The following is a 12,400-nucleotide window of genomic DNA, read 5'->3' as shown; positions in this document are numbered from 1 at the left end:
AAAGAAGGAATACTTCTTAGCCTTAAATACATATAGATTTTGCACTCTGCTGCCAGAAGAGACATGGAATCAGCATGCTGAATAGTAAGAAACAGTGACTACATGCTTCATCCGTTCAGCACTGTTGCCTCAACAATACCAGAATCTTTTGGGAAAAAAATATAGCACAATTTTATATAACAACTTTCAGAGTAGTAAGAGTCACTGGTAAACTTAAATGCAAGCAAAAAAACCAAACGGATTTTGACAGCACTAAAAATTGGTCAATGGTTTCAACAGTACCTGGAAGAGATTTTTTTCCTTATATAGAGAACAACATCAGTATCTGATGCCTCAGAAGACTGGTACATATTGTGATTTTCTAGTTTATAGTTGCACATGCACGCACAGGGAAAACTTCAGTGTTTTGTGGCAATAGTGTAGGTCTGGAGCCATTCCCTTGCCCAGACTGGATAATCTTGTATTGCTGGACTTGACTTGTCTCTGGGATCTCACTCTTCGGAACTTCATCTCTTTCCTTCTGTATCTCAGAAAAACGCACCCTTCCTCAGACTACAGAGGAAGACTAGACAACCAGCATAATGTACATCTCTCTCTCTCTCAGATTTGTAAAGGTTGATGATACTCTCCTCTTACTAAAAAGCACGCTAGAGTATTCAAAACACGAAAGCTGGCACAGAGATTGCCTACCAAATGATCTCGTTAGAGACACAAACATTCAGTAGCGTTTTATTTACCGTGAAGTTCGCCTGGTTTACTATTAGATCCTGTTCAACAGCTAGGTCTTAAGACATCCCATTACCTAATAAATATCAATTCACATCTTTAAGACTCAGTTCATGGGGGGGGGGGGGGGGGGGGGGGGGAGTTTACTAAACACAGTCCTCACATACTGGGAATTTCCACTTTCAACCTGCTAACACTGAGACTAATTTGCTTCATATAAGCCCTCTAGTAAAACAGTCCAAAGCCTTCTTCCCTTGAGTATTAGTTGCCAATTACTACAACACAGATACTAGAAATTTATCTATAAAATAAATGTTAATATCTTGACAGTACTTGCTTCTGAACAGCTTTTGCTACATCAAATAACTGCATTTTTTATTCCAGTGTTCTGATGTACACCCGGTTGTGAAGTCATGATGTTAACACAGTGAGGACCAACCCGCAGACTCAGAGACACGCTGCTGGCTGCAGAGCAACACAAGCCACCATTAAAACATGATTATTTCTAACAGAAAATGGCCAAGAACCAACAGCTGAAACTCCGTGGTTTCACCATCTGCTGTTGGGACAGCCACCTTCACTCGTTTCTCATCCCTGACTGTTCATTCCCATCCCTGTTCCACCTCCTCGTTTGTAACGGCACCCTTTGTGCAGCTGTGCTATGAACCAGATCTTGGTACTGACCCTGGACCAATCTGATTTTGCTGTTGTTGTTGCTGGTTCTGCAGTGGGTTCACTGTACACCTGCGGAAAGACCAGGCCAGGACCAGGGGCCAGCGCTCCGGCCACGCCAGCTGGCATCAAAGCAGGAACAAGCGAGTGGGGGAAGCTGACTGCTTCTTGCAGCAGCTCTGCCAGTTTATGCCAGCTTAAAATTCCCATGAAACTACAGAAAGCTACAAACTAGACATACTCAAGTTAGAAATGCACTAGAACAACGAAGAAGAAGAAAGCACAGACTGTTTAACCGATAGAACTAACTACTAAGAGAGATGTTGAGATCTTCATTTCTAAGTAACTTCAAAATAAGACAGCATGCCTTTCTGAAAAAGATTTTCAACAAACGTCTGTTAATTTTTCAGTCAAACATGAGCTACTGCGCTCAAAACAGGGAGTAACAGTTACACGTAATGACCTGCAATACCCTAAATGTCAGACTAAATTATCTAACAGTTCCTTCTGCCTTGTATTTTTGAAACGTATATATATTTTAGTTCTCTGCCTGGTTGTGTCAGATCAGCATGCTTTAACAGTTGGAAGCAACAGAATCAAATTTAATGATATCCCTGCTTGGAACACGTCCAGGGGTTGAATCTGATTTCTTCATGTAGAAACAAGAAGCTCTAACATTTGATCTGGAATTCGTACCTCGTTAGAAGGGAAGCAGCAGAAGTCTCACTTGTTCCTGCTACCAAGCTGGCGGTGAGGGAGAAGGAGCCATGCTGTGCTAGAACTGGTTACCGACCTCGTCAAAACTCTCAGCTGTGAATGCGGTGAATGATAATTTTGCCTGCCACAAGCAGACAGCCTCAGTGAGTAGGAATCTTCACATTCAGAAGCACTAAGTAGGAGGGTCAAATTAGAAATCTTGGCTTTCAGCATCTTTCTTCATGCTTCAGTTTGTTATGGGTGAAGGAAGATGCTTTCTCTCTGCCTCAGTAACTGTATAGTATTTCATCCTTTGCAAAAAAAAAAACCTATAAATTTACAAGACGTGTAGCACTTGGCAGCATTTCATAACTGCTGAGTGACTAAGCTGAGCTCATTTAACACAATTTTGAAATGCATGTATTATTTTATATATCTAAGACTATACATTTTGCAAGGCAATGAAAGAAAGAAGAGGAAGAGATGATACAGTGCACGGCCTGAAGAGTGTGGCCTGCTGCCAGTGCCCACACATACTTATTCTCTCTTTTTCAGCCTCTGTCATATACACACACCCCCTGGAAAAAAACAATCCACTCAGGGCAAGTAGAATCATTTTTCTAGTGCTGCCAACTTCTGCCAAAATTCTATTTTCATTTTTAAATAAAGATTACGCCCATTTAACCACAAGATAGTTAACTTACGTAGCAACATCTGTCAGAGGAGTCGAAATGGAGCAAGCAAGTATAGGGCAGGGAATCAGGATTCTTTTAAATTCTCTCCTGCTTTCTGTGTGACTGGTGCCTTTCAGCAAAGTGGAATTAATCAACACCACTGGCAAACTGCACTTTTAAACCCAACATGCAGAGACAGAATATGGATTGGAGAAGTGTGGTCAGGTAGTGGGGAGAACAGTCATCAATATACAGGATGTAAAAGAAGTGCTGGGAGATACAAGATCATCACTTATCACATCTAACTGCTGCTTGGCATTACATACCTTGAAAACCAACTGTAAGCACGTACTGTAAATGAAGACACCGCACAGAAACATTTTAACCATCAGGAGTCTTTAAAGTCCTATTACACTTTCTACAAATTCACATCCTCTGTTGTAGGTTTGCTCTTTTAAGTGGCTCAGTTGTGGGACTTCAGACACAAGCTCCTCAGCAGAATGAGCTGCATGTAGCTTACACTACATAGATAAACCAGTACAGCACCAAAATTCAGCACTACACAAGACTCCTTATCCTATTGTTTATATTGTTCAATAATATTAACCAGGTTTCACAAAGAAAAATTCTTTCAGTGTTGTTTCTAATAACCCAAAACAAGAAAAGACACTTCACTCTTTTAGAAAATGGATACCTGAAATTATCAACCTCCAATAAAGGCACAGAAAATATTAAGAGATACCAGCAACCAAAGGACGACAGAGGAATAATTTTTCTGCTGTTTAGTTCCAACACGAATTGCCAGACAGTTTAAGAACGAGCTTGAGCTAGCTAGAGGACAAGTGGCAGTCTACTCGTGTAACAAGCAATTCAGCAAGGGCTAATTTGTTAGGCTGAGAAAGAGAACAAATTAAACCATTTTCAGCTTGGGCTGATTTGGTTATATCATCAACGCAAGCTAAAACTAGCTTGGGAATCAAAGCAGAGTGCTGCAGAAATTGCTGGTACTGCCGAGTAAGCATGTAAGAGGCCAGAGGCATAAATCAACTGAAATCCAGTAGGGAACTACACAGGTACTAATCACATCGTTTATCCAGAAACACACATATTTAATTAAGAAATTTTTGTAAACGGACATATTTAAAAAATAGGAAATTACTCTTCTGTTTTAAAAGCCAGACCCGAGTTCCCTGTAAAAGGATTCCTGTTTGCTCAATGCTGACAACATCCTGATGGTGCAGGAATTCTCAACCGCATCCGTCCCTGCACTACCACGTTTATGGTCCAAGTAATGCAAAGGTCAAGAATGAATGTACCCAGAAAACAAAAGACACCCACTCTTATGCATTAGAGTAATATGTTTACTCGATTAGTCATGAAGAAGTTAATTTGCCCCCTTGAATGACTGAAAATACCTTAAATTACTTCAGTCTTCTCGTTGCTACACCGTAATTACAGGCCTGAATCAGTTCCACAAGAGAAACTCATTTCTAACCACAACTAAGGCATGAGTATTGCAAGATCTACTCATGGAAAAATAAGGAATTACATTGATTTAAATAAAACAATTAAATTATTGTTATTAATAGTAGCTGCAAGCTCACAGAAATCTACTAGTTAAAGCAAAAGCTATCAGCATTTAAAAAAATACCTAGAGAAATTCTATGCAAAGCCGCCTGATTTGAAACAAATCACACCCTTGTGTAAGCACCGAAATAAATTGTATTCAATTATTACATGAGTATTAAACTAACCCCAATTTTCCTTTACGTAAGTTGCCAAGAGAATGCTCTTTCTTTTCACCCTTTGTGATTCCCAGAAAAAATGTCTTCAAAAACTGTCTCTGCTAGAATTGGGAGAGTCTGAAGTATGACCAGTAATTTCCAATCAGCAAAAAAAGCACATTTTTTAACCCTAAAAATTTAGAGATAAAAATATTTTCAAAAGGAAGTAGAAAAATTTTTAAAAAAAAACACAGTAGTCATGACAACCCCATTCCATTTCCTTCTGCTCACCCATGTCATCGATATGATACCTAAAATAATCCCCGGTAATTAAACTATTGGCAAGAGACATCTACTTGTGCAGAAAACAATTCTGGAAGAACCAACACCAATAACCATGGAGAAATATCAGCGTGTGTCAGAGATGCACCACGCAGTGAAGAGGCACTCGCTTCCTGGGAACAACCGAAGCAGACCCTTCGCACAAGTCCCACCACCAAACCAGCAGAACTGCATTGATTCTGATGTGAAAAGATACGAGGCATCACACCTTGCACTGTACAGCTGCATAAACACCTTTCAACCATCTACCAAAGGTCTTGGGAGTCTGGGGAGGTCCCTGCTGAGTGGAAGCTATCTGATGTTATTCCAATTTACAAGAAGGGTGTGAGGGAAGACCCACGAAACTACAGACCTGTTAGTCTAACGTCAGTTCCCAGAAAAATTATGGAGAAGATGGTACTGGGTACCACTGAAAGGCATTTAAAGAACAATGCGATCATCAGGCACAGTCAACGTGGCTTCACAAAGGGAAAGTCCTGTTTAACTGATTTAATATCCTTCTATGATAAGGTCTCCCGCCCAGTGAATGAAGGGAAAGTGGTGGATGTAGTTTTTCTGGATTTTAGTAAGGCTTTTGATACTGTCCCTCACAGCACCCTTCTGGACAAGTTGTCCAGCTGTGGGATGAGCAGGTTCACAGTGCGCTGGGTGAAGAACTGGCTGGACGGCAGGGCTCAAAGGGTTGCAGCGAATGGGGCTACATCCGGCTGGCGATCGGTCACCAGCGGTGTTCCTCAGGGTTCAATTCTAGGGCCAGTTCTGTTCCATATATTTATCAATGACCTGGATGCAGGAGTTCAATGCACTATTATCAAGTTTGCTGACGATACCAAACTGGGAGTTGCTGTTGACTCTCTCGAGGGACAAGAGGCCTTGCAGAGGGATCTAGATAGATTGGAGCAGTGGGCAATGATTAATGGGATGAAATTTAACAAGACCAAACGCTGGATTCTGCACCTGGGACAGAGTTACACCAGGCACAGGTATAAATGAGAGAGGAATGGCTGGTGAGCAGCCCTGCAGAAAGAGATCTGGGGGTGCTGGTCGGCAGCAGGCTCAACAGGAGCCAGCAGTGCGCCCTGGCAGCCAAGAGGGCAAACCGCATCCAGGGGTGCATCAGACACAGTATGACCAGCTGGTCAAAAGAGGGGATCATCCCACGGTGTTCAGTGTTGGTGCGGCCTCACCTCGAGTACTGTGTGCAGTTCTGGGCCCCACAATTTTACAGAAGGATGTGAAGGTTCTTGAATGCATCCAGAGGAGGGCAACAAAGCTGATGAAAGAGCCGGAAGCAATGGACATGAGGAGCAGGTAAGGACTTTGGGCTTGTCTAGTTTGGAGAAAAGGAGGCTGAGGGGTGACCTCATTGCGCTTCCTGAGGAGGGGACGTGGAGAGGGAGGTGCTGATCTCTTCTCCCTGGTATCCAGTGATAGGACGCGTGGGAATGATTCAAAGCTGCGCCAGGGGAGGGTTAGACTGGACATTTGGAAGCATTTCTTTACCGAGAAGGTTGTCAGTCTGGAACAGGCTTCCTAGAGAGGTGGTCAACGCCACAAGCCTGTCAGCGTTTAAGACGCATTTGGAGAATGCCCTTAACAAGCTTTAACCTTTGGTCAGCCTTGAAGCGGTCAGGCAGTTGGACTAGATGATCATTGTAGGTCCCTTCCAACTGAAATTTTCTTTTCTCTTCTATTCCAACATTTACACCTGAGTGCAAGCACTAAGTGGGAAAGATCCTACCTAATCATTTCAGCAGGGCACTTACAGATTTTATTGGTTTAGATGTGCACTAATTTTACCAGTATGACTCAACTGTAACTTTTTTCCCCATTATTTCAACAGCAGGAGGCATTTTCAGAGATTGTGAAGTCATTTGGGAACATCAGAACACAGCCCTGTAAATCACCATCTCTTCAATCAATCCATACGAGTATTTCAAGACCAGCAGTCAACTGCACTGCAGAGTTTGGTTACAAGAACAGAATAAAACTCATCAAGATTATCTTTGGGATTTTAATGGCAGAGTGGCCAAGGTAGCACTGTGTTATTACGTATTTAGAGTTTAACAGTACAGGCTAATTTTATTCTAGCCCAGTACATTCCCCTGTAACTGCTCAATTCATACAAACCAAGAAGGATCCTAAATTAACACACATGTAAAAAAAAGAAAGTGCAGTATTAATAATTCTCCATTCTGTCTGCAAAAGCCTATTTTGGCATATATTGATTTCATTTTGGAAGACAAAAGACCCTGGACTCTACAGATTTTCACAGAGAAACACCACAGCATACCTCTATAAATCCAGTTTTCTTACAAAGCACAGTAATCAAATCACACAATATTGGGATTTACCTCGCTTGACTTCTACAACACAGATGTCCGCATCTAAAACATCTACCAGCTGTCTAGGTACCTGCTGTAGGTAAAGGAGATCTAGATAAAATAGTGGAGCCTTCAGTATGGTTCATTTCACTACGTCCAGCCTCTCCACGAGAAAATGAGGAATCCCACTCTGAACGTCTTAAGGTAGCCCTCCACTGACAATAAAAAGAGTCTAGTCTGACCTGCTCAGATACAGTCGTTCACCCACACTGCTGTTCCTGGAGGGATCAATCTCATTGGCAACTGTAGGCTTCTCCTAGGCAAGTTTAAGGCATGCTTTTGTCCGAAACATGAAAACCTTGGCAAAAGACGACTCGATTTATCTTCTGGTATCAAAAATTATATACACAAGCCCAGAATATTAAAGACATGCTGACCCCATGGTCATCAGCCAAGGAAATGATGCCGAGAACAAAGACGTTCTGCCCTCCTAATCTGACCACAACCTCTCTCTGTTGAAAAGATGGTCTTTCATCATTCCATGAGATAAATGAACCATCACATCTGATTTTATATCCTGAAATTGCTGAGTCTTTCATACCTAACCAGGAAACAATAGATAGGCAGGAACCTTAGACAGAAGAAAGCAGTAATGAAATGCAGGTAGAAAAGTACAATTTCTCTTATGCACAACATACAGCAGTTTGCCTCATTTAATCTTTACATCCCTGACAGGTCAGTGACCTACGACCAGCAAAACCGTACTGACAGCATAATGGGATATCAGGGGTTCAAAATTAAGCTATCTGTGACCTATCCCAATACAGTATATGGCGGGGGAAGAGGTCAGCCTAAAGCATTCTGAAATTGTAAGGCCTGTCTTTACAAATACGGAATTACACTCTAGATCAATCTAGTCCAAAGTTTTACCTCCTCATATCATTTTTTGACCTTATTATATTTTCTTCTTATAATTAGACTATATTGCTACCCACGTAACACAATGTGCAAGATTAAAACCCCTAATACTACTCTTGTAAATATTTTACTACTCATAATCAGTTTCCAAAGATTTTATTCAGCATTTGGTAAAAAAAAAAAAAAACCACCAAAAAACACCACAACAAAACCCCACCCCCCCCAAAAAAAAACAACACAAAAACCAACCAGTCAAAGCAGTGTTTTCTGCTCAAAATAACCCAAATGTAAATCAACTCCGAAGTTTTCTTAACCAAACAAATATTAAAATTATGTATTACTGAATATTTGAAACATGAAGATACAGAAAAGATCCTGTGCTGTTTTAACATGCACTTCAGTGACTTTGACCTGGTGTCAGCGTGCGGTTCGACCGCTTAAGTACGCACTATGAAGTCTGATCACAGCACTCCCTTCAAAACTTCCTAGCTTGCCATTCCTATTAGTGATTCAACTGCTTCTCCAGTATTCCGCAGAAGAGAAAGATACCCTGAACAATACCAGGAGTAACATCCTTCCTTTCTTGTTCGGGTACATTTATGTCAGTCATCTTCCTCTTCCAAGAAATTTCAAGACATCTTTTGAAATACGGAGACATAATCCCATTAAAACTTATCAGTACTGTGGTTAGAAGCAAGCTGTGCAAACTTCACCCTTAGTGGCCAACAGCCTTGAGATAATTGGTAAGAAATGGAGTTTGAAAACTCTCTCTGTACATCAATTTGCTCTGTTTCTGTTGGAAAGAACACCTGACCAACCTTCATCCACTGAACAGACTCCAGCCCCCATTTCTACACACGCATTTATTTCTACTCAAGCATTCTATTCTACTCTATTCACAATATAGAGGGATGAATACTCTGGTCTTTCCTTCGTTCTCCCTCTCTTTTCTGCCACGCTCTGTTTCAATTTAAAATTGAGGAATATGTCAAGACTGTTAGCAAATTGAAGAAACTGGTATCAGTTAATGCAAATTAAAAGAAACAAATGAAGGCCCTGGAAGCGGCTTCTGGAGAGAATGAGTGCCAAATATCTACAGATACACTCGTGTACTTCTCCACTGTTTGGTTAAAAGCTGGGTCACATGAATAGACGGGAAAGCCTTCTTTTATCCCAGGTTGGCCAATTACATTTCATCTTCAATAAACCAGCTACACTGGACTACAGCATCTAACATCTCCCATACGACATTTAAAAACTAAGTACAAAAACCCTCTTCTGCAACCCCACGCGCTCTATGCGACTCCTGTACCCTGGATCTCTATCAAAATTGAACATCAGATGTATTCAGGTAAAGCTCGTGTCCCAAAGCAGAACATTAATTTCTTCACTCCAGCTCTCAGAACTATTTACATGACTATGTAGACATGACAAACACCTTTCCCGTTATAACAGACCTTTTTGGTCAAAGCAGAAGATGATGTTCCACATTGACAGTGACACAACACACAGTTAATTGTCATTCCCAAACACATCCATTATTCCAATACTGCTGCCACTTGTGGCACTTAAAACCAGAAAAACCATTTGGCAATGAAAATCTTTTCTAGTTAACAAGACTAAAGGGGAAGAAAAAAAAAAGACAAAAAAAGGCCTTAATGTAAAGTATGAGGAAAAAAAATTATCAACTAATGAGTACAGCAAAATGAAGATAGATTTACTTCTGGAAAAAAGCTGAAATAACCCTTTAATTAAGTGTTTGTTATGATTGTACAATAAATTGTAGGATTTCTGCTTTATCCTTAGAATCTTTGAAAAAGATAAATGAAGACAATTTCTTAGAAATTTTGTTAGAATTACACAGAACTCGTTTCTTACTTTTAGGGTTATACTAGCAGAAATTGGCAATAAGAGAAGTTACATCAAATCCTACACCACTCTACAATTCCACGATCCGATTCTGTTTGCCTTTACCTCATAGATGATGCTAACTCTGGCAATACACTGCTGCAAAGACAGTGTCTTCCATCAGTGCTGACAGAATTCTGTAGTTCTACACCAAGGCAAACAAGTACCAAATCTACTGATTACTCACTGAAAGGATAGCATAAAAATCCTTATATTTGTGGAGACAAAGAAAGCCTGCCTTTTTCCTTTTTTTTTTTTTCCTTTGGTCTTCTGATGAGAGAAGAATGAACGTTTAATCCCTGGTATATTCTGGAAATAGGCCTGCAACTACTTCAAAGAAGCATTTCAGTTTTGGCAACCAGCTGAGAAAAGCTGATATATAACGACCCTCTATTTCAGCACGTATAAACTTCCTCAGCCCATGCCTCATTGCAGCCAGGAATCCCTTCCTCCAGTTCATATAATACGGCTCCGAAGCTGAAGGAAGAAGGCTGCTTCATACTTGATTTGCTCTTCGTAACACCTCATAGGCTGCAAAATGCAAGTCTAGCAAATCTGTTGTAATGGAGTCTAAACGCTGCAAAAATTAGGATTTCACGTATGACTACACTCCTAGTGGTAAATGCATACAGTATCCTAATGTGCTGCGCTACAAATACTAATACTCACAGTAGTACTGCCATCTGTACTGCTTCCTTTCGAAGTGTCTGCCCATCAGATGGTTGCCTGCTTTAACCTCCTGCCTTCCTCCATCTTCCCCTGCCCCGATCCTTCTTCCAAGTCTGTACCAGCTGTCAATCTGTGAGTCTCACAGCTGAATTTATGAGACATTATTTAATTTGATTTTACTCACAAAACAAGATCTCAGTATTGATCTGTTTCGGTAACTCTCTGAAAATCTGAATCATTATCTTAATGTGATGCCTTGAACGACTTCCAAAAGACTCACTTTTAGTCAAAGGTTAAAAACTTTTATGTTGTAAAACAAAAATCTAATCAAATAAATTTGTATAATTCAGTATAATGTAGCAAGCAGTCTTCTAATTTAAAGGGTCTGAATAATCAAAAACTTACTTCACTACCAATACAATACTGTCTTTTGAGAACACTGCAAATATTCTGTGATACTATTAACTACTCTCTGTGTTAATACTCCTATAGTACCATCAGCCATTCTCTAGCATAAATAAGAACTATACGTCAGCATTTATTCATTCTGAAAGCAGCTTGTCTCATTACGTTAGTCCAGTGCAACTCTTCAATACACAGCATTTCATCCAACTTTTGGGAAAAAAGAAGAAAAAAAAACAACAAAAAATAACCCCCATTTTCAACATTCTACAATTAACATTAAGTGTTGCAGTCTCATCCTCACTCTCCCTATCAAAGCAAAAAGAATTGTAGTCTTTTCTCTGGGTAATAATGGGGGGTCTCATCTTTACCTTCTACACGCAAAACTTTTCAAAAGTGTAACTAGATCATTTACAAAAACAGTAGAGACCTCTAATGACATAACAAGTAGTATTATACAGTGTTTCTGCTCATACTTCAATCGTTGTTTAAAGTATTCTAGGCTATTTTTAGGATGAGCGATTAGTAGGTCTTTTAAAAAAATCATAAAGACAGACTGAGAAGCCTCAATCATTAAAACTTACATAGCAAATAAAGAACTTTAAGTACTTTGCTAAGTCAGGTCCTACTCCAGACTTCTAGAAAGTTCTGCAAAATGCCGGAAACTCTCTGCAGAGTCCCTAGCAGCAACACTTCAGAAAAAAAGATTGCCTTGAGAAACTTGTAATTCAACTCAAATTATGAAGAATTAAATGATCCAGGGGGCTACAGCCCGAGATCTGCAGAATGCCCAGTCTGGTCCACAGAGTCAGTACAGATACTCGATCGACAGAGTCTGGAGCCAGGCTGGGTCCTCGTTTTTCAACACTAAGGGCTCATGCAGAACACGAAGTTTTTCTTATAAATCAATCAGAGACTGATTACCACAGAAAATAATAATAAAATTACCACAGAAAATAATAATAATAAAATAATAATAAAGTTAACTGAACTGAGAGAATACAAATGGTGGACAGGACCTATCATCTGCAAGAAAATTAAAAGACAGATTTTGCTGTAAGGATAAAAGCAACACAGCAAGTACCAGCAAATGTGTGAAAAGTTAAACTGTATTAGACACAGATAAGGAGGGGAAGGTGAGGAAGTGTGTTCAAATACAGAAATTTCAGTAAAGCATCTATGCAGCAATTTCAGACCGCAAGTTTTATCAATGGGCGATTCAGTGGTTTGTTGTTCAGTCTAACAAGATGAAACTATAGAAACAAGCTTCAATATTGAGGAAAATGTCTTCCAGTGAAGTTAAGTTTATGAACCTAGGGACGTAAAACCGTATTAGTCTCACAAA

At 40.1% G+C, this 12,400-nt stretch overlaps 1 protein-coding gene across 15 annotated transcripts in view; it reads right to left on the bottom strand.

Moving 5' to 3' along the window:
- The window catches only part of LOC142079164 (endonuclease domain-containing 1 protein-like), a 176,940-nt gene that overhangs the window by 144,589 nt on the left and 19,951 nt on the right, over positions 1-12,400 (bottom strand). Inside the window, exons 2-4 of one of the 15 annotated variants that reach the window (XM_075142884.1) lie at positions 2,095-2,405; positions 1,055-1,191; positions 283-526 (exon numbers count right to left, since the gene is read on the bottom strand). The exons of the other annotated variants lie outside the window; for them this stretch is intronic. The gene's annotated coding sequence lies outside the window, so the exon portion shown is untranslated. The remainder of the gene's footprint in view (positions 1-282; positions 527-1,054; positions 1,192-2,094; positions 2,406-12,400) is intronic. 15 annotated transcript variants of the gene reach the window in all.

This window comes from Calonectris borealis, chromosome 1, assembly GCF_964195595.1.
Source record: "Calonectris borealis chromosome 1, bCalBor7.hap1.2, whole genome shotgun sequence".
NCBI classification, from domain to species: domain Eukaryota; kingdom Metazoa; phylum Chordata; class Aves; order Procellariiformes; family Procellariidae; genus Calonectris; species Calonectris borealis.
Note: the sequence above shows the minus strand (reverse complement) of the source record. Positions and strands in the feature narration are given on the sequence as shown.